This window comes from Cricetulus griseus, chromosome 5 (genome assembly GCF_003668045.3).
Source record: "Cricetulus griseus strain 17A/GY chromosome 5, alternate assembly CriGri-PICRH-1.0, whole genome shotgun sequence".
Taxonomy (NCBI): Eukaryota; Metazoa; Chordata; class Mammalia; order Rodentia; family Cricetidae; genus Cricetulus; species Cricetulus griseus.
In genome coordinates, this window is record NC_048598.1 from 75,349,105 (window position 1) to 75,372,450 (window position 23,346).

A 23,346-nucleotide genomic window follows, 5' to 3' on the forward strand; every position below is an offset into this window, starting at 1 on the left:
CTCTGTATTGTGCTTTTCAGATCTTGCTGGTATGGAGTCCCTAAATTCAGGTGGTATCATATTGGTCTTTCAGTTGTTGAGTGTGTTCTTATTCTGTCTTCTTCCAATATCTTATTCCAGTGGGTACAGGTGGGGTCTCTCTATCTCCTCTTGTCACTCACTTGTGTATGTGGGCCAAGACTTCAGTGTCTGGAGCTCTGGATGATCTTGCCTTTCCTGGTATTCTCCTTGCTCAGCAGAGGTCAGGGTGGATAGGGAACCAAGACTGAGGTGTTTATAGACTCAGGGAGAACCTCCCTGTCTGGGCTTGGTCCACTCTATGCTAGGAGCAGGCCCAGAAAGTTTGAAGGATGGAGTGATAGCGGGAGTTGGGATGGAGAGGAGGGGACACTCACCTCAGCAGATGTCATGGCAGAGAGGGAACCACAAGTTTACTCATCTGTTCTTATTGGCTAGCTCTGTCTTAATTATTAACACATTTCTATTAATATGAGTATTTCTACATGGCCTTATCTTACTGGAGTATGCCTGACTCATGCCCTCTCTTCCCTGGGATCACATGATAACTCATCTCTGCCTACACTTTGCACTTCCCAGTATCCTCCACAGCTCCTAGACCATATCTTGTTGCCCTTTTGGCCACAGTGTTTTATTCATCAACCAGTATGAGAAACATATATACAGAAGAAATTCCCATCATATACATTCACCACTATGTCTAACCTTCATATGACATGGTCCTTACTGCATCAAGTGGCAGCTAATTCAGAAATCCATAGTAGACAAAATGCCAATAATAAGTGATGATGAACTGCTTTAAATGTGACTGCCAAATTATCCCTTCCAAACATCAGGAAATATCACAGAGGAAGGAAAAAGATAGTGCTAAAGGATGGGGAGACCTGCAGCACAAAATGATATCTTATGGATATGGCTTGCTCATTAAACTTAGGAAACTATGTGCATCTGCACAAGATTTACACATGATTGGACACACCAACATTTCTTTAAGAGTGGAGAGAGACTCATAAGATTCTAACCAACCCCCAGGAAGTATTGTCATTTAATGGTTACTAGGGGAGCAGTTGTCACATTCTCTGTGTTACAATCAGTTATCAGTTGTTTGGGGCCTAAGAAATGTCCTCCAACCATCATTTGAGTAAGAAAGGCTAATTAAATTGAGTTGGTCCATCACAAAAGGAAGATATTATAAGTAAAGAGGGACTGTTGCAAAAGGGCTTTAGTGGGATCACACAGGGGTAAGAGAGGAGAAGGGACATGAAAATGCCTAAAATTTATACCATATAAGTATGAAATGCAATAAAAAGTTTAGATTATAAAACTCAAAGTGATTATCATCAATAAAACAAATAAAATAAAGCAACAAATTTGTGAAGGAGTGCAAGAAATAAAGAAAAAACTATTAGTAGTTTGTAAATTAGTCCAGTGAATATTCAAATAAATATGAACAGTTCCTCTAAGAGTTACTTAAAAGTACAACTGCTGTGTGAACCAGGCATATCACTTTTGAAAATATATCCCAATAAATCATAGTCAGCGTACTATATAAATTCCTGAATATACACATGGTTATTGCTAGGCTGTTCATAGTAGATATGTTATGAAACCAGATGAGTTTTCATCAGTGCATAGATGACAGCAGGGGATATTTTGCTTGGTCATAAAGAAGGAATTAAATGATGCAAATTTTAGGGAAGGTGATGGAAATGGAGATCACCATGTAAGGTAAATAAACCTGTCTTTTAAAGATAAGTGTCATGGTTTCCCTTATATATGCAATTTACTAGGGGGAAATGGAAATAAATGTAAGAGGAAGAATGTTGGGGATGTGTTAGTGAAGGAAGAGGATAGTTACAGATGTGTTATAAAGGGAGTGGGTATGATCAAAATAAATAATGTGTTTATGGAATATGGAAGTGTCATTGGGAAGTACAGATGGCTAATTTGTTAGTTGTTGTTAAGCACCATAAAGGCTTGCATTTGGATCCTCAGAATACATATATACCTGGGTGTTGCAACAAACATATCTATCCCATAGTCTGAGGAGTGCAGAGACAAACAGGACTTACTAGCGAGACAGTCTTGCTGACAAAGTAAGCTTTAGGAGCAGAAAGAGACATCTGTTTTAAAAATAGTGAACAGAACCTGAAAGAATTACCTGACATGCACTTCTGGTAAGCAAAAGCATACACACACACACACACACACACACACACACACACACACACACACACACACATATATATATATATATATATATATATATCACAAAGAGAAAAAAATTAATGAAATTAATTACTTTGTGCAATTAGTTAAAACAATATATAGAAACAATTTAAATTTAATGTTCAACTGAAATTACTTTAATATTGTTCTTAGATAAGGGCCATTTTTTTGCATCTTAGTACATAAATGAAAACATGATAGAGTTAACAATCTGGAATGTTTGCTATCTTTTCTTGTATATAGGGTTTAACCAGATTAAGAAATGGAAAACCACAGAGCTTGCAAACATCCATGAGTTTCTGGTGGAGTGAAAGATTTTTCAAGAACATAAGGATCTTGCTGTGTAATCAGTCCTCTAAAAAGTACAACATCTCATCTCTCCACACATTAAGGCATTAAAAGAATCATTCACTTACTAGTAACTAGTGGTTTAAAATTGAATTCATTTAAGAAATATTTATCTGAGTTCTGCTAACTTAGATCATAAAGAGGTGAGATAAAAATTTGCCCCCAGGCCTGGAGAAATGTTCAGTGGTTTATTGCTTACTGATCTTCCAGAGGTTCTGGTTAAAATTCCCAGAACTCACATGGCAGCTCACAACCAACCACCTGTAACTCCAGCTCTAGGGTATCTGTCCCATCTTCTGGATACTAAGGGTAACTGCACCTACATGTTCACATTACCACTCCCTGAATATATTCATACTTTAAAAATCTGTTTTCAACAAGCTGATAGTTGGAAAAGACATATTTATAAGCATGTAATTACAACCTCAAATGAAAAGAGAATTACATTAATACTTACATCATATTTTCCAGGCTGAGAAAAAAAGCAGAGGAGCACTATAAGAAAGCATATGGAAGCTACAACTAAGTAGATTATTGCTTGAGATCATTCAACTCTACAGAACAGTAAAGCAACCATGAGAACAGAATGGCATTTTTTTTTTCTTCAAGTTTCAAACTCAGACACAGTATGAATTTTTTTCCTACATCTTATCCAAGCTCAGAAAACTAGCTCACTCCAGACATTCTAAAGGTTGTCATGGGCAGCATCATGACATGTTAACCTATACTTTGTGTTTCCAAGCTTTGGGGGAATATTTAAACAGGTTCCAATTTGTGCAAATATTTAGAAAATGATTCTAACAAGCACATCCCCAAAAAAATGAAATCTGGTTAGTATTGACTTGCTCACAAAGAGAAACCTACCCAGAAGGAAAAGGCTATCTTTTCATCAAGGATGTCTCTCTGGGTTAAGAGAAAGATTGGAGTTGACAATTTCCAGGTGCACACTGTGGGAATCACTGGGGCTGTAGGCAGGAGGAGGAAGGATGGCATCTCTGACTCGATGGGAGGCTCTCCTCCAGCATAAGCTGTCCATCTGTTAGGCCTGGGTGTATCCATATCATTTATGCTTCTTCATAAAAAAAAAAGGATTTTCACTCTCTATACACCAGGTGGGAGAACCCACAAGGGGGACAAGTTAAGTGATGCTATTATCATGCCACGCATTCCCAATTTGCTGGAACATAAAATATTCATTTACATTCCATCCACAAATAATATAAACAATTAATTATAAAATGTCTATCACAAACTGACCCTTTAATGAACTGATTTTTTTGGAATTTTAATTATATCAAGAATATTGATTAAATGTGTATGATCTCTGCATGTATTTATGTATGGTACTTCTAAAAAATAAGAAGTTGAGAATATTAAGATTATATTAATTTTTAAAACGTCTTTTAGTAACCAATGATGGTTTTAAAAAGTGTCAACTATGTGCTATGACATATTTTTATTTGGCTCCAGATCAAGAGACAAGGTAACCAAATTTAATAAATTTGATCTAATTTGAGTGTACCATGTATTGGGGTGATGTCACACCGCTCATTTTCATAAAGCAAGTCAGGACATACGAATTTGATTTGAGGTGAAGAAGTGGATTTTAGTTCATCTATAAATGTATATTCTGGAATGAACCAAGGTACCAGAAATTCATTTTTAGTTTGTACATTAGAATGCTTATCTGTGGAGTATATCTAGAGTGCAGTTGGCTGATCCAAGGCCAAGGTCCTCACTATTACCTATATGGCCCTTGGAAATGCTAGTGTTTGTAATCTGCATTAAAGAAAGGAAAGTACACCCAAGAGGAATAAATGCTACTTCTACATCTGTTAAAATTTAAAATACTACTTAGTAGGAATCTAGTTCCTCCTCTACAAAGATATAATATAATCTCTTTTAAATCCTCATTCATTTATTTGTTTGGACACTTAATACTTAACTGCTAGAATAACATGGGTCAGTGAACATAAACACAGAGGGCAGAGCACCTAAGAATGTGTAGAGGTAGACAATATCAATGCAAGCATGGCACAACAGCAGTTTACATTAATATTTTATTGAGTAACTTACATTAAAGTTTCCAGTTAACTATGTTTCAGATGGAGATCAGTTGTCCAATGAAAGATTAGCAGGAAGGAAAGACCAAGACAACATGGGCCAAAATTGGGGACTTCACAATGTTTCATACAGATGAGATGAGAGTGTTTGATTCAATAGGCAGAACATAAAGATGGGGCTTGGGTATTTTCCAAAGCAGTCACTTTTAGTATTGGGAACAAGAGAGAGAGAGAGAGAGAGAGAGAGAGAGAGAGAGAGAGAGAGAGAGAGAGAGAGAGAGAGAGAACCAGAGACAAATGGAGAGAGAGAGAGAATGGTGAGTGGAATGAGAGAGAAAGAGGAAGGCTAGATTCTGATTCACAATTAGAATCTCTTTCAACCACATCTGAGTTACTTAGCATGTTGAAGTTTATCACAATTACAAGACTTCTAGAAATATTTAGACTTGTAATCATGAAAATTTCATGTTTAAGACAGTGTGCAGAATACTTGTTTATATACAGATGTATATAAAGTGTATATTGCTCCTCTATGTATTGGAGGCAAAAGTTGTTGTTGTCCTATGAAGACTAGTTTGAAAATTCTCTATACTTATCTCTTTATTGTGAATGAAGTTTCTTAGTTGCATGAGTCACACATCTGCTCATCCTCACAACTTTCCCAAAAGGTTTCACCTAAGTTGTCTTTTTTATGCAAACAGCAGGAGGCTTTATTGTAGTTGTTTAACGAGCTAACCACATGTTATCTTGGGCCTTCCAACCATCCACCATGGCAGATGGCTAGGAAAGACGGTGAGAAGTCAGTGCATAGACATCTTATAGGGCAACATAAGAGGAGTGTCTAGGGGTATGCACAGGCTCAGGATTGGTGTGCCTCCAGGCTTGGAGAGCTTGTCCTGTGTTGATTGATCAACTGGTTGTTATGGCCCATAGGCCCTCCCAGGGTGATTGCTATGCTCTGTGCATCATTGCTGTGCACTTGTCTGTAAAGCATACCCAGAGTTGTAAAGCATAGCACCACCAGCTTACTTCTGATTGGTTCCTTGCCATGAGGCAGGCATCTGACCTCCTAGTGACCAAGGCAAGGTCAGGCAAGCACATGCTAGGCTGTTATGGCTGTTGAAATGGGGAGCTGGTCTCTTCATTCCCCCATTTTCTTTTTTGGAGATTCCAATCATGGAATTGTTATCTCTCTAAGTTGTTTTAATTTTTGTAGTCATTGCCATTTATATCCTCCCTGGCATCTTCTTGCAAATAATAAAGTAACATAAAGTCACCTTCTTAAATTTAAAGAAATACTGAATTATTTTTTTGTGTACCACACCTACATATGAAAAATGACTTCTAAAATCTCTACCATAAACTGATTCTATAATGCACACTTATGTAGCACATACTGACATAAATAGACTCACCTTATAGTATTAGGTATGTCACTCTCATCTTCCAAACTCATGAAACAGAGGATTTATGCCATTCAACTATGTGGGATTTAGTGATTATGAGTTCAGAGACACACCCAGTTTTAGGAAAATGTGGAATAGGTATTATCATTAGTGTGTGTGTGTGTGTGTGTGTGTGTGTGTGTGTGTGTGTGTGTGTGTATGCACATGCGTGTATACTTAGTTTAAAATACTCAGACATTTGCAGTGTATAGTGTAAATTATGTTTAACAACATACTATTTAAGACAACTTATACATATAGGTTAACTATTACAAGTGCAGTCAAAATAAAGAAAGTATAGTGGTGCTATTTAGAGTTTTGTGATTTATCAATCTACAGTGACTTTCCTTTTTACTGGTGTACCAAAAAATCTGTATACATATAACACAGTTTTAAAGAAATGCTAAAACAAAACAGAAAACAACCTGCTGAATAACCTCTTACAGTATTATTTATAACATTACCTTGAGAATACAAAGGATAATGAAGTAAGAGCTCAAGGGCATTCATTGACATCAGTGTGTATTTTGTCAAAGAAGAGGTCTTGGAGTGTCCTTTTCTACTTAACAATTTATTTAATTACACAACTAAGAGATCAACTGTAGTTAATTTTTTATATTTATGCAATTACAGTAGTGCTGGATTCTAATGAACAGCTGCATTACTCATTAATGTGAAGATGTTGGCCAGATCCCTTTAGTAATTCTTTCATTTCACTGGCACAATTTGGAGATATAAATAGATCTATATACATTTATGTTTGCTATCATAGATAAATTTGTATTTCAGTCTGACTGACAGTGTTCAACTACAAATGAAACATAATATATCCAGAAGAGCTAAAACAATCCTGAGTAGCAAAAGAACTAACTGCAAGTATCACCATTCCAGACCTCAAATTGTGCTACAGAGATACACTAATAAAACCGGCATGCTATTGCATAGAAACAGACTTTGTGATCGATGGAATCTAATTGAATACCCATACATAATTCCACATACCTATGGAGACCTGTTTTTTTATAAGAAAGCCATAAATACACACTGGAAAATAATAGCATCTTTGGAAAAGGATGTTGGCCAACCTGGATAGCTACATGTAAAGAATGCAAACAGATCCATGTTCATCATCCTGAACAGAACTCAACTTCAGATGAGTCAAATCCTTCAACAAAAGGTCCCATACAAAGATTCTCATAGAAGAGTAATTTATTGTTGTAACATGAAAATTAAAAAACAGAGATAGATGGTGGGGTTCAAGCTTCAAGATGAAGAGAAACAAAGTAGCCAAGCCAATAGATTTTACCTCTACCAACCTGAAATAGCAATCCAGTCTCTAATAATCCTCAGAGGCAAGAGGTTCTAAATTCCTGTCTTCTTCATGTTACCTTCTCCACCTAGTCATACCCTCCTGTCTCTAAATTCCTCATACTGTGATTAAAGGCAAGTCATCCCAAGTGCTCCAATCAAAGGCATGAGTTCCCTTACTCTTCACTCCTGTGTAGGCCAGATGTCCTTGAAATCAGAGAGATCCATTTGCCTGTCTCTTGAGTCTTGGGATTAAAAGTGTCTGGCACCAATGCCTGGCTTCTACAACTAACTAATGTGGCTGGCTTTCCTTACTGATACTTCAGACATTCTTTATAAAATCATAAATAATATATCACCACATATTGTCACAGGAGAAGATTTTCTGAACAGAATACCACTGCATAGGAACAAAAGAAGTCATTTATTAATGGGATTTCCTGAAATTGAAAAGCTATTGTATGTCAAAAGAAAATATCATGGGCTACAGAATGGGAAAATATTTTACTAACTGCAATACAATTAAGGGCAATACAATATCTAACATATATAAAGAACTCAAATACTAAGCATCATGAAGCCAAGTAACTAAATTTCAAAATGGGGTACAGATATCAATAGAGAATTCTCAAAATAGTAAGCTCAAATGAATGTGAAACAATTAAAAATTAACATCCTTAGTAATCAGGGAAAATCAAATAAAAACTACTTTGAACTAATTGACACAGGAGACCACTTCCTGAAGATAATTCTGGTAGCACAGACACTGAGATCAACAATTAAAAAATGGGACCTCCTGAAACTGAGAAGCTTCTGTAAGGCAAATAAAACACTCAGCAAGACAAAATGGCAGCCCAGAGAATGAGAAAAGATATTCACCAACAAATTTTCAAAGAACTCAAGAAGCTAGCTTCCAAAACCCCAAATAATCAAATTAAAAAGTGGGGTACAGAACTAAATAGAGAATTCTCAATAGAGGAATATAAAGTGGCTTTAAGACATATAAGAAAATGCTCAACATCCTTAGCCATCAGGGAAATGCAAATCAAAACAACTCTGAGATACCATCTTACTCTTGTCAGAATAGCTAAAATAAAAAACATCAATGACAGTGTAAACTACAGAGGATGGGAAAAAGGGGAACACTCTCCCAAAGCTGGTGGGAGTGCCAACTTGTACAGCCAATTTGGAAATCAGTATGGCGTTTCCTCAGGAAAATGGGAGTCAGTCTACCACAAGATCCAGCAGTTCCATTCTTAGGCATACACCCAAAAGATGCACATTCATACAATAAGGACATCTGTTCAACCATGTTCATTATAGCTTTATTTCTTTGGATTTTGTTGTTGTTGTACATTTTTACATCTTTTGTGGTATGGGGCACACTCTTTATACTTTTTTTCATTTTTTTTATTTGAATTAGAAGCAAGATTGTTTTACATGTCTATTCCAGTTTCCTCTCCCTCCCCTCCTCCCCTACCATCACCCTCCCCAACTAAAACCCTACCTATCACATACCCTTTCTGCTCCCCAGGGAGAGTAGAAGCATTCCATACAGGGTCTTCAGAGTCTGTCATATCCTTTGGGATACGGCCTAGGTCCACCCAGTGTGGCCTGGCTCAGGGAGTCTCTTTCTATGTGGAATGGGCTCCCAAAATCCATATCTTTTCTAGGGATAAGTACTGATCCCCTACAGGAAGCCCCATGGATTTCTGAGGTCTCCTAACTGACCCCCATATTCCTGGGTTCTGGATCACTCCAGCACTGGTTTCCCAGCTATCAGTCAGGGGACCAAGAACTCCCGTTGTTCAGGTCAGCTGTTTCTGTGGGTTTCACCAGCCTGGTCTGGACCACTTTGCTCATCACTAGGCCTTCTCTACAACTGGATTTCAGTTCAGTTTAGTGATTAGCTGTGGGTGTCTGCTTCTACTTCTGCCAGCTATTGGATGAAGGCTATAGGATGGCATATAAGTCAGTCATTAATCTCATTTTCAGGGGAGGGTCTTTAAGGTAGCCTGTCCTCTGTTGCTTGGATTGTTAGTTGGTGTCATATTTGTGGATATCCAGACATTTCCCCAGTGCCTGATTTCTCTTTAAACCTAAATTTCTCCCTCTATTATGATATCTCTTATCTTGTTTTCTTCTATTCTTCCCCAGACTCAAACTTTCTGCTCCCTCATGTCCCACTCACACTTCCTCTTTTCCCCTTCTAATTCTCCTAGCTCCCTATGCCCTACCTCCATGCTCCCAATTTGCTCAGGAGGTCTTGTCCCTTTCACCTTCTCTGGGGGACCATGTATGTCTCTCTTAGAGTCCGCTTTGTTACCTAGATCCTCTGGTGATGTGGATTGTGGGCTGGTAATCTTTTGCTCTGTCTAAAATCCATATATGAGTGAGTATATACCATGTTTGTCTGTAGATTGCTTTTGGCAAGATTGCCATTTTCACTATGTTGATCCTACCTATCCAAGAACATGGGAGATCTTTCCATTTTCTGGTATCTTGTTTAATTTCATTCTTTAAAGTTTCAAAATTCTTATGATACAAGTCTTTCACTTTTTTGGTTAGCATTACCCCAAGGTATTTTATTTTGTTTGTGGAAATTGCAAATGGTGATGTTTCTCTGATTTCTTTCTACATGAATGTATCATCTGTATATAGTAGGGCTACTGATTTCTTTGAGTTAATTTTGTACCCTGCCAATTTGCTGAAGGTGTTTATCAGAGCAGCATTATTTGTAGTAGCCAGAACCTGGAAGCAACCTAGATGCCCCTCAACTGAAGTCTGTATAGAGAAACTGTGGTACATTTACACTATGGAGTACTACTCAGCAGAGACAAAATGCATAAGGAAATAACTGATGCTAAGTGAAGTCATTATTTTCTGTTTTTCCCTCCTTGCTTTTCTTCTTCCGACCATACCCCTCACTCCCTGTCTCTTCCTCTGTGCACACTGAGGGAAGGCATTGTGGTGTGGGAAGAAGGTTATATAGCAAACCACGAAGAAACTCATCAGCAGACGGAGAGTTCCAGATATTTTCAGCATTGCAATAATCTTTTCACTCTTCTTCTGGTTTAGTAAACATCTTCAGAATATGGACATAGTACAGTTCTTCCATAACCTTCCTGCCTGCATCTTCCTACCTGTTCTCATCACTTCCAACAGATACCACATTTGCCTTGTATCTAGGAGACTTTCATGCACGAAGATAATCACTGCATTCCATCTTTGCATAACTATGCATGACTAGAAGTATTATCTCAATCTGTGCATGAATAAACAAAATACCTTATATCAGGTGCTTTATACATTAAATTTAAGCCTTATTTCTTATAGCTTTGTAGGGTGGGAGGTCCCAAATGAACACATTAGCAGATTTAGCTCTGTGGTCATAGTTTTTCTGAGAGATGACATCCCCTGTCTTTACAGAAACCTTATTTTTGTCTTTTTTATTTACTTCATAATATCAGATATTATTAGAAAAAATATTATCTCCATTTTATAAGTCAGTTAGTGAATTACATTGGAGGTTAAATGCAGGCCTCTTCTTAGAGTGCCCAATTCCAAACACTGTGCCTTTAGCAAGAATGCTTTCTCCAGGAGTGAACCATGAATAGCATAGGGCATTCCTTTGCTGTTTCCATCAGATGGTAGCATTGTCTGGTTCAGGCCAAGCATGTCCTTTACATATACACAGAGCAGAATTCAGGATGATATGCAAGGCTTGATCTTTGCTCTCTAATTCCGTAAGGTATATTGGGCAGCAGTTTCTCCTCCCTCTTCCCCTCCCAGCACCTCACCCAAGCCCTCTCTGTTGCTACTTCCAAATTCACTCCTCCTCTATTTCTGTTTAAGAAAGGATAGGTGTCCTATGAGTATCAACAAAACATGGCCTATCAAGTTGCATTAAGTTTCTACACATCCCTATGTATTAATAATGGGCCAGGCAACCCAAAATCCAGTAAAAGTGTAGGAGATAGCCTCTATTCCCACTGTTAGGAATCACCCAGAAATATTAAGCTAAACAAATATAACATACATGCACAGTGCCTACTGCAGTCCCATGTAGGATCCCAAATTATCTGTTCAATCTCAGTAAGCCCGTATGGAGCCCAGGTAAGTTGATTCTGTAAGTTTTCAGGTGGTGTTCTTGACCCTTCTAGCTCCTACTTCCCCTCATTTCCTCCCCTCTTCATCAGGATTCCTTGAACTCTACTAATGTTTGATTGTAGGTCTGCATCTATTTGTATCAGTTGCTTGATGAAGCCTCCCTGATGACAATTGGGCTAGGCACCTATCTGGTCACAGGTGATGGCCAGTTCATGCTATGTATAAGCTATTGCTAATAGTCTTAAATGATGTCATCCTTGCAGATTCCTGGGAAATTCCTTTGCACCAGGTATTTATCTGACCCAGAAATGCCCCCCTTTTCAATTATCTCTTTCAGCACTCTTCCCCCTCCACACCCTAACCTGAATGTTCCCATACCTAGCTGCCCTCAGTCCACTCAGGAAATCTCTCCTATTTCCCCTTCCCAGGGAGATCCAGTAGTCCCTCATGAACCCTACTTGTTACCTAGATTCTCTGGGTTTGTGAATTGTGGTATAGTTTTTTTTTCTTTTTATTTACGGCTAATATGCACTTATGAGTGAGTACATACCATGTTTGTCTCTGTTTGTATGGGTTACTTCATTCAGTATGAAAATTTTCTAGTTTAATACATTTGCCTACAATGTTGTTGGTGCCCTTGTTTTTAACAGCTATGTAATACTCCATTGTGTAAATGCACTACAATTTCTTTATCTATTCTTTGGTTGAGGGACATCTAGGTTGTTTCCAGGTTCTGGGTATTACAAATCAAGTTTCTGTGAACATAGTTGAGCAAGTGTCCTTCTGGTATGTATGACTGAGCATCCTTTGGGTGTATGCCCAAGAATGCTATGCCTAGATTTCTGAGAAAACACACTAACTTCCAAAGTGACTATACAAGTTTGCACTCCCTCCAGCAATGGAGGATTGATCCCCTTGCTCCACATCCTCTCCATGATGAGCTTTCACCTGTATTTTTGATCTAATCCATTCTGATAGGTGTAAGATGGAATCTCAGAGTCCTTTTTATTTGCATTTCTCTAATGACTAAGAATGTTGAAAATTTCTTTAAGTGTTTCTTAGTCATTTGAATTCTTCTGTTGAGAATTCTGTTTAGATTGGTCAACCCATTTTAAAAATTGGATTATAGTTTCTTGAGCTCCTTACAGATTTTGGAAATCAGCCCTCTCTAAGATGTGGGTTTGGTGAAGATATTTTCCCATTTTGTAGACTGCTGTTTGCCTTTAACAGTGTCCTTTGCCACACAGATATTTTTTAGTTTGATGGGTTCCCATTTATTTATTGTAGCTCTTAGTTTCTGCACTATTGGTGTTTTATTTAGAAAGTTTTCTCCTGTGGCAATGAATTCAAGATTTCCTTCTTTCTCTTCTATCAAGTTCAGTGTATCTGGATTTAATTTGATGTCTTTGATTCACTTGGAACTGAGTTTTGTGCAAGGTGATGACTGTAGATCTATTTGCATTCTTCTAAAGACTGACATGCAGTTAGGGAAATATGTTTATTGAAGATACATTTTTATTGCATAATTTTGGCTTCTTTGTCAAAAATCAGGTGTTCATAGGTGTGTGTATTCAATTCCATTGACCCACCTATCAGGTCATTTTTCCAAAACCATGTTTTTTTGTTTGTTTGTTTTGTTTTTTTATTACTATAGCTCTGTAGTAGAGCATGAAATCAAGGATTGTGATGCCTCTGGAAGTTCTCTTATTGTACAGGATTGTTTAAGCTGTTCTGTGTAGGGGAACCTGTAGCCATGCCTGCGAGGGCATGGTCATGGTGATATAGAGTAAGAGTTCAGTTGGCTGGGTTTCACTTTCAGTTTTGACCCTTTTGGCTTGCTGTACAGACTGCTGCCACGCTGGCTGGCTAGGTCACTCTGTAAGTAAGGCTTTTCCCTATTAAATACCCTTATATTTCTACTTTAGTTATTTAGTAATTTCCCACTTTAGTTCTGTTTTTTATTAAACATATGAAAATGAGCAGTGTTGTTTTGAGGTCAGTAAAAAGTTGTGTTGGGATTTTAATGGGGATTCTGTTGAATTTGGACATTGCTTTTGGTAAGATGGTTGTTTTTTACTATGCTAATTCTACTGATCCATGAGAACTGGAGATCTTTCCATTTTCTGATATCTTCATTACTTTCTTTCTTGAAAGAGTTGAATGTCTTGTCATACAGGTCTTTCACTTTCTTAGGTAGAGTTACACCAAGAAATTTTATATTATTCAAAGCTATTGTAAAGGGTGTTGATTGATTTTTCTCACCACATTTATCCTTTGTATCTAAGAGGGCTATTGGGCTTTTTTATTGTTAATCTTGTATACAGCCACATCATTGAAGGTGTTTATCAGCTAGAGGAGTTACCTGGAAGAATGTTGGGGGTCACTTATGCATACTATCATATCACCTGCGAATAATGATACTTAGATTTCTTCCTTTCCAATTTGTATCCCCTTGATTTCCTTTAGCTGTCTTATTGCTCTAGCTAGAACTTCAAGTACTACATTAAATAGTAATGGAGAGAGTGTATAGCCCTGTATTATTCCTGATTTTAGTGGAATCATTTTGGGTTTCCCCCATTTAATTTGATGTTGGCAAACAGTTTGCTGTATATTGTTTTTAATTAGGCTATTGTATCCCTAATCTGTCCAGCAATTTTATAATGAAAGGATGTTGATTATTGTCAAATGCTTTTTAAGCATCTAATGTGATGATCATGTGTTTTTCTTTCTTTCAGTATTTTATATGGTAGATTGCATTGGCAGAGTTCATATGTTGAACCATCCCTACATCTCTGGGATGAAGCTTATTGGTCATGATGGATGATCTTTTTTATGTATTTTTGGATTCAATTTGGCAGTAATTTATTGAGTAGTTTTTTTTATCAATGTTCATGAGTGAATCTTGTCTGTAATTATCTTTCTTTGTTGAGTCTTTATGTGGTTTGTGTATCAGGGTGACTGTGGACAAATAGGAAGAATTTAGTGATGTTCCCTTTGTTGCTATTTTATAGAATAATTTAAAGAGTATTGGTATTAGCTATTCTTTGAAATTCTGGTAGAATTCTTCATTAAACCATCTTGACCTGGGCTTTTACAAATTATGAGACTTTTAATGACTGCCTCTATCTCCTTAAGAGTTAATAGTCCATTTAAATTGTTAATATAACTTTGCTAAGTGGTATCTATCAAGAAATTTGTCTACTTCTTTAAGATTTCCCAATTTTGTGGAGTATATGTTTTTGAAGTAGGACCTGATTATTCTCTGGTTTCCTCAGAGTCTGTTGTTATGTTCCCCTTTCTGTTTTCATTTTTGTTAATTGAATATTCTTTCTGCCTTTTAGTTAGTTTAGATATAGGTCTATCTATTTTCTTGGGTTTCTTATAGAACCAATTCTTTGTTTCATTGATTCTTTGTATGGTTCTATCTGTTTGTATTTCATTGATTTCAATTCTCAGTTTGACTATTTTCTTTCATCTACTCCTCTTAGTTGTGTCTACATGATTTTATTTGAAGCATGCTATTAAGTTGCTAGTATGAGACCTTTAAAAATTCTTCATAAAAGCAATTTCTGCTATGAAATTTCTTCTTAGAACTTTTATCATTGTGTCTCATAAGTTTCAGTATGTTGTACATTCATTTTCATCAAATTACAGGAAGTCTTTACATCCTCCTTTATTTTAAACTTGGACTACTGTTGATGCAGAAGAGATTGAGTTTTCACGTGTTGGAGGCTTTATGTTGTTTCTGTGGTAGTTGAAATCCTTTTAATCTATGATGTTCTTATAAAATACATGAGATTATTTCAAATTTATCTTTATTTTTTAAATTAGTCACAAGCTTGCTTCACATGTCAGTCCCAGCCCGCTCTCCCTCCCTGCCCCAACCAGCCCCCCCATGCCCTCACCCCAACACCCCCCTATGCGCCTCAGGGAGGGTAAACCCCTCCATGGGGGATTTCCAATGTTTGTCATATCATCCCAGGCCCTCCCCCAGGTAGCCAGACTGAGACAGCATCCCTCCATGTGGAATGGGCTCCCAAAGTCAATTTGTGTGTCAGGGATAAATATTGATCTACTACCCGAGGCCCCATAGAAGGCCTCTCACTGACACCCATGTTCACGGGGTCTGCATCAATCCCATGCTGCCCTCTCAGCCATTAGTCTGGGGTCCATGAGATCCCCCTTGTTCAGGTCAGCTGTTTCTGTGGGTTTCACCAGCCCAGTTGTGTCCCCATTGCTCATCACTTGTCCCTCTGTGCAACTGGGTTCCAGGAACTCAGTTCACTGTTTAGCTGTGGATGTCTGCCTCTGCTTCCATCAACCACTGGATAAAGGCGCTAGGATGGCATATAAGGTAGTCATCAATCTCATTATTGAGGAATGGTATTGAAGATAGCCTCTCCACTATTGCTTAGATTACCAGTTGGTGTCATACTTGTAGATCTGTGGAAATCTCCCCAGTGCCAGATTTCTCTTTAAACCTATAATGATTCCCTCTATTATGATATCTCTTATCTTGCTCTCCACTATCCTTCCTCTAACTCAACCTTCCTGATCTCCCATGTCCTCCTCTCCCCTCCTATTCTCCCCCTCTCTTATTCCCATCTCCCTCCCCCTCCCCCATGCTCCCAATTTGCTCAGCAGGTCATGTAATATTTCCCTTCTCCTGGGTACCATGCATGTCTCTCTTAAGGTGATCCCTGTTTCCCAGGCTCTCTGGCTGTAATATTGTAGGCTGGCAATCCCCTGCTTCATGTCTAAAATTCATATATGTGTGAGTACATACAATGGTTGTCTTTTTGTGACTGGGTTACCTCTCTCAGGATGGTTTCTTCTAGTGCCAACCATTTGCTGCAAATTTCAAGATTCCATTGTTTTTTTTTTCCCCCCACTGAGTAGTAAATTACATTGAGTAAATGTACTACATTTTCTCTATCCATTCAGTTGAGGGGCATCAAATTTGCTTCCAGGTTCCGGCTATTACTAATAAAGCTGCTATGAACATAGTTGAACAGATGTCCTTATTGTATGAATATGCATCTTTTGGGTATATGCCTAGGAGTGGAATTGTTGGATCTGGTGGTAGACTGATTCCCATTTTCTTTACCTGGATGGGTAGATTATTTCAATTTTTTGTATCGGTAAAAATTTTTTATATGGAACATTTTGAAGAAAGTTCCATATAGCTCTGAGAAGTTATTTTCCTTTGTGTTTAGATAAAATTTTATGTTGATATTTGTTAGGTCCATTTGAGTTATAACTTTTGTTAGTTCCATCATTTCATTGTTTAGTTTCTGTGTGGATAATATGTCCATCGGTGAGAATGGACTGTTAAAGTCACCCACTAAAATTGTGTGGGGTTCTATTGTGATTTTAGCTTTAGTAATCTATCTTTGACAAATGTGAATGTCCTTACATTTGGGACACAGATTTTCAGAATTGTGATATCATCTTGGTGAAATTTTACTTTGATGAGTATGTGATGCTTTTAACTGGAAAATATTCCCAAGACTTTACACTGAGGTAATGTCTATCTTTGATGCTGAGGTGTGTTTCTTGTATGCAGCAGATTGACAGACTGTGTTATCATATCCATTCTGTTAGTTTGTGTCTTTCTATTGGCTAATTGAGCCCACTGCATTAATTGTTAATGCCTGTTATTTTGTTGTTTGTGGTTGTAGTGTGTGTGTGTGTGTGTGTGTGTGTGTGTTTCCCTTCCTTGGTTGGATTTTACTGGTATGGACTGTGTTTTGTGGCTATAGTTAATGTTTTGCTGTTGGAGTTTTCCTTCTAGTAACTTCTATAGTGCTGGGTTTGTAAATAGATATTGTTTAAGTTTGACATTGTCATGAAATATTTTGTTATTCCATGTATGACTAAAAACAGTTTTGCTGATTAGTGAAATCTGGACTACCATCCATTTTCTTTTACAGTCTGCATGTTATCCATCTAGTTCCTTCTAGATTTTAGGGTCTCTGCTGAGATGTTGGGTATGATTCTAGTAGGTGTTCCTTTATATGCTATTTGGCTTTTTTCTTTTGGCACTTTTAATATTTCTTTTTTTGTCTCAGTTATTTTTTCCATTCATTTATTTAGCTCATAAATAATGTCATGCACAATTATGATACACAATACAGTATATTCACAATGGCATGGATAAATTAAACCAATTAACATGTTATATCACACATATTCATCATTTTGTTTTGAGAACACTTAAATATATCTCACAACTTTTAAAATATAGCATATTGTTATCAACCATATTTGTCATGCTCTCAGTAGACCTCAAGAGTTCACAGAGTCCATGCCTCTTGTCCAACTGCAGTTTTATATCCTGAAACCAATCATTTCCCCATTTCTTTTTACTATATATTTAGTGTTCTATAAGCTTCTTGTACCTTTATAGGCTTGTCCTTTATTAGGTTGGGAAAATTTTCTTCTATGATTTCGTTAAATATATTCTCTGGGATTTTGAGCTGGGTTTCTTCTCCTTCTTCTATTCCTATTATTCTGTTTTTCAAAACAGGGTTTCTCTGTGGCTTTGGAGGCTGTCCTGGTACTAGTTCTTGTAGACCAGGCTAGTCTCGAACTCACAGAGATCCACCTGCATTTGCCTCCTAAGTGCTGGGACTAAAGGCATATGCCATGTTTGTTTGTTTTTTGATTTTTGTTTTTTCATAATGTCCCTGTTTTACTGAATGGTTTTTGTTAGGAATTTTTTAGATTTATCATTTTCTTTTACTGCTGAATCTCTTTCCGCAGTCATTACTTCAAGCCTGAGATTCTCTCTTGTATTCTGGTGGTTATGCTTGAATCTGTAGTTCTTATTCACTTACCTGATTTTCCATGTTCAGGATTCCCTCTGTTTGTGTTTTCTTTATTGCTTCTATTTCTATTTTCAGGTCTTGAATATTTTCCTTCATCTGTTTTTTTGTTGTTGTTGTTGTTTTTGTGCTTGTTTCTTGGCTTTCTTAGAGATTTAATGATTTCTTCCATTTTTTGTTTTACTTTACCTCGGTTTCTTTAGAGATTTGTTCATATCTTTAATGAACTCTATCATCTTTATAAAGTAATTTTAAGGTAATTTTAGTTGTGTTTGAGTTGTATTGGATTGTTCAGGTTTTACTGTTATATGATATCCAGGCTCTGGTGATGCCCTATAACCTTTTATGTTATTATATGTGTTCTCAGACTGGTGTTTAAGCACCTGGATTTGGAATGTGTGTAAGTCTAGGTGCTGATTCTTAAATTTGTCTTTGTTGTATTGGCACTATGTACTTTGGATTCTCTTTTTTCTCTTGTCTTCTGGCCTAAATGGCCAAGTGTTCTGCTGATTATTGTGTTTTCAGGTCTAGTAAGGTGACAATCTGGGGGTTTTAGGGCTAGTATCCCCAGAACTGCCCTGACCTCTGGTAAAGATGAAGCCTTCTTCTGAAGTTATAGATCAAAATATGGAGGACAGGGGAGTGGCTGCAGTCTGTAATCACTAGATCTGGTTTGGTCTCTGGAGTCCTTAGGCCCAGACTGGCATCTGGTATAGCTCTTGGGGCTGGAGTCCCTAGATCTGGCCTGTGTTCCTGTAAAGCTGAAGTCTACTTCTAAATTCATAGGTCAGGATATAGAGGACAAAGGATAGAATGCATTATGTGGTTTCTAGATTGTGCCTGACCTTGGGTAAAGTCAAAGACTTCTTCCAAAGTGGCAGACCAGGGTATGTAGCTCAGGATGGGGTGAAGTTTAGGGTTGTTGGACAGGCTTATAGGGGTTTACCAGAAGCTGAACATTATCTTCCCTGGGGTCACTAGGACCATTCTGGCCTCTGGTAAAGCCGCTAAGACAATGGACCCTAGTGTAGAACCCAGGACAGGAGGTGCAGTTTGGGGTTGCTATGTGGTTTGTGGTTTGTGCTATGTGGAGTGTTACCTGGTAGCAGGCAATGTCTTATCTGAAGTCTCTAAATCCATCCTGGACACTGATAGAGTAGAAGTCTTCTTCAAAAGTTATAGATCAGGATATGATGCCTGGGGATAGGGTGCAGTCTGGAAAGACTTAAAGGGGTTTTGTGGGTGGTAGTTAGTGTCTTACCTTGGCTTTCTAGGACCATGTTGGTGTATCTTAATGCTTCCCAAGTTGTGGGATCTAATGTAGAGCCCAGAGAAGGGAATAACATCTCCTTTATGGCTTCTATTAAGAAGGATACCAATACTATTCATAAGGGTGGGGTTCTTACTAATCATTGCCCTGATGCTTCACCCTATGTTTCAATATATATTTGGAAATCAAATTTGTTCTTAAGAGTGGATCCAATCCAGTAAAACCAGTGTCCCTATGTCTCAGACCAAAAGTCTTCAGAGTTATATAGATTTAATTATTTTTAAAAATTAATAAATGCAACTTTTGCTTTTATTAGATTATGGGCATTGTTAGAATTAATATGACTTTATCTTCTTTACAAACTTGGAGATGCATTTCATTATATTACAGACAGAGAGTAAGACTAATGTTTTCCCTTTCCTGCAGTTAGGATTGGAACAGAGTGCTGCCTGCTTTCAGGGCCATTTTTTAAAATCCACTTGACTACTTCAACTTCCGAAGTTAAACACCTTAATTATCTATATCTCTTCTCTCAGTCTGCACTGAGAGTGATAGCAATGAAGTGTCAATTGTCAATGAAAGGTTTCAGGAGATTTAATCACAGATTCAAAACTTTTGCATCTCTGCTGTATATTTGCAAAATTCTTAAGTCATGTACAGTTAGATTAACAAAGAAATGCAATTATTTTATTACAACCAATAAAAATATCAAAAGCTTCATGTTTTATAACAAGACGTTTTATGACACTTGACTATTGAATTCCCTTTTACTGTTTGATAATGACCTTAAAGTTGACAGATATCTGCCTTGAAGCATAGCATGGGCCTGTTAAAACTGACATTTAAAGAATAAATTTATTATTTGCTGATGAGCTATTTCCATTATTACAAGTGTAGCACTTAGCTGTTCACTTTTGCCTTTTTGTGTAAGGTCAAATGCAGGATCAATTTAAAATTTTTTATAACTCCCTGTCTGCAGTTCTGCCTTACCATTAGCATGATGATCTACAAGGCTGCTTCCATCTCTCATTTCAATATGTGAGAGTTCTATTAGAATTTAGGGTGACAAATTGCTTGCAGCATGCAGCTGCACAAAACAAATTAGAGAATGTGATAGTGGTTCTGTTGGGGCATTCCTGCTGTCTAGCAAACAGCAGAGTTTAAAATCAATTGGATTATATAAAATGCATTTTTCAGCTTCAGCTCATGTTTCTCCTTTGCACAAAAAATTAGGAAATTGAATGCAGCCTGGGTCTGAAACACAACCAGAAGTCATAAATTGTCAAAGTCTCAAAGAAGTGAAGTCCTTGTCATGAGATCTAATGTGACAGAAGTTTCTTTGTGTCACACGTTTTGCAGAGAATAAGATGTACAGGAACTGTTTCCTTTCAGAAATGGAGTGCAAATTTACAAAAATTAGGTGGCATATTTTCCAATGATAAAGACTTGATACTATATAAAAGGAAGTGATTTTTCACAGCAGCATTAACCTGAAACAAGTAAAAGGCTTCTTTTCTCATTCTTTGCAGGCTCTCTTTGCCCCACCTGCTACTATGTATCTGACCTGCAAAGTTGAGCTAAGATCTCAAACCCTCATGGACTGTCATACTGCTCCAGCTCCAAACACAAGAAACTTCCTTCCATATTGTTACTCTGTAAAATAGTTATTATTATTATTATTATTATTATTATTATTATTATTATTATTATAGTTAATTTCTTTTCATATTTGGTTGCCTGCTCCCACGTTATTGTATGTATGTGAACATCAGAACAACTTTTCGGGCTCAGATCTACTTTTCATCAAGGGGCAACCCAGGAATCCATCAAGAGATGAGTGTTGTTTCTCATCCTGTATCTTAGCACCAACCCCATCCAGGAAGTCTATATATTACAGGTAAATCTTCAGAGATGAAATGTGGCCAATTTCGTTAAGATTCTACTTCCATAGTTCTCACTTGGTAGACTAGAGCCTCAAAATTATAGCCAAAAGAAACCATCCATTTTTCAATCTTCTTTTGCCAGGAATTTAGTCATAGCACCAACAAAAAGTAAATGTTTTCGTCTTAGCAAATACTTCAGTATGAGTGTATGGATAGCTTTGACTATGTAAACCCATTGCTGTTATGAAAACAATTTCATGGTAAGAATGTTTGGGTGTTTCTCATGTCCATGTTTATAACAGAAGTATTTGAATTCAAGCTGAGTTAGAGTTAACATAATCTAATATTGAGACAATCCTAGGAAACAAAGGAGGAGGTCTAGGGGAAACAGGTTATTAGAAGTTATTGGCATGAGCAAGAGATATAGCTCAGTTTGTAGAGCACTTACCTGGCACTCACAAAACCCTGAGTTCTGTAGCCAGCACTTGCTAAAGTCATGTGTGGGGGAGTTACATGACCATGATACTAACACTTGAGGATAGAGACAACAAAATCAGAAACTCAAGGTCTTCTTGGCTACATAAAATAATTCAAAGCCAATCTGGCCTACATGAGACAATGTCTACTAAAAAATGATGTGAGGGAATGGGCCATGTTGGTGATTGGAAAAAATGGCATACTTAGACGTCTGGTCATATTTGCTTTATTTACTCAATTAATGAGTAAAATAAATATAGGACCCATAGTTGGAAACACTTCAAATATTCAGCAAGCAGGTTAATGAATATTAATATTGATAATAATAATAGTAGTACATAAATGAACTGTACACTACACAGCCTTTCTTCCTTATTTCTGCAGATAACTTTTACAACTTAAAAACTTAAATACAGAATCTAAAACTGTGAGTCTAACATCCACACAAAAGAAAGATCACATTGTGTTTGACTTCTTGGGTCTGGGTTACCTCACTCAGTGTAAGCATTTCCAGGTCCATCCATTTTCATGAATAGTTCATAATATTAGATTTATTATCAGTTGGACAAAATTTAGTTGTGTATATCACCCTTCTTTCATTATTCTTGAATCAGTTAGGTAATGGACAAACTCTGTAAGCTGATTCCATTTCCTAGATGCAACTAGAGCAACGGTGAACACATCCGTACAGGTATATTTGTCCTAGAGCACCAAATCCTTCGCATAAATGCCAAGCAGTGTTACAAGTACTTTATATGATTGTATTTTAGTTTTTGAGAAACTTTCACAATCATTACATATTGGTAGTACCAGTTTAAACTGCCACCAGCAGTGTAAATTATAAGTAAGAAAAAAAACTTTCATATGTTATTTTATTTCATTTCTTTTCTTTTTTTTTCTGGGATAGGATCTCACATTTAGCTCTTACTAACCAGGAACTCATTTTGTAACCGAGACTAGTCTTGAACTTATGGTACTTGCTCCTGATTCAGTCTTCTAAGTGCTGAGATTACAGCACCAACCATTATTTCTTGCTATTACAGGTAAGAATTTAAACTTTATCAGCAAAAGCCTAACACCAAGCATAGATTGATAAACTTCATGCATTCAAATACTCTAATACAAGTCAGGAATTAGGTAGGCTTTTCTTTCCTCGGGATTTTCTATAGTATTTGAAAAACCAATCCTCAGAATAAGACTGGGAAATTGAAATTATAGTATAGATGTAGCAAACTAGACTCACCAGTGATGCAGTGACTTATAACTTTCATGATATGCAAAGACCTTCCCTTCATTTTCACATCATAAGATATTGTCATTCCACTATAAGTATTGTTTTGTTTTATTTTTTTTGCCAAGTGTAATGCA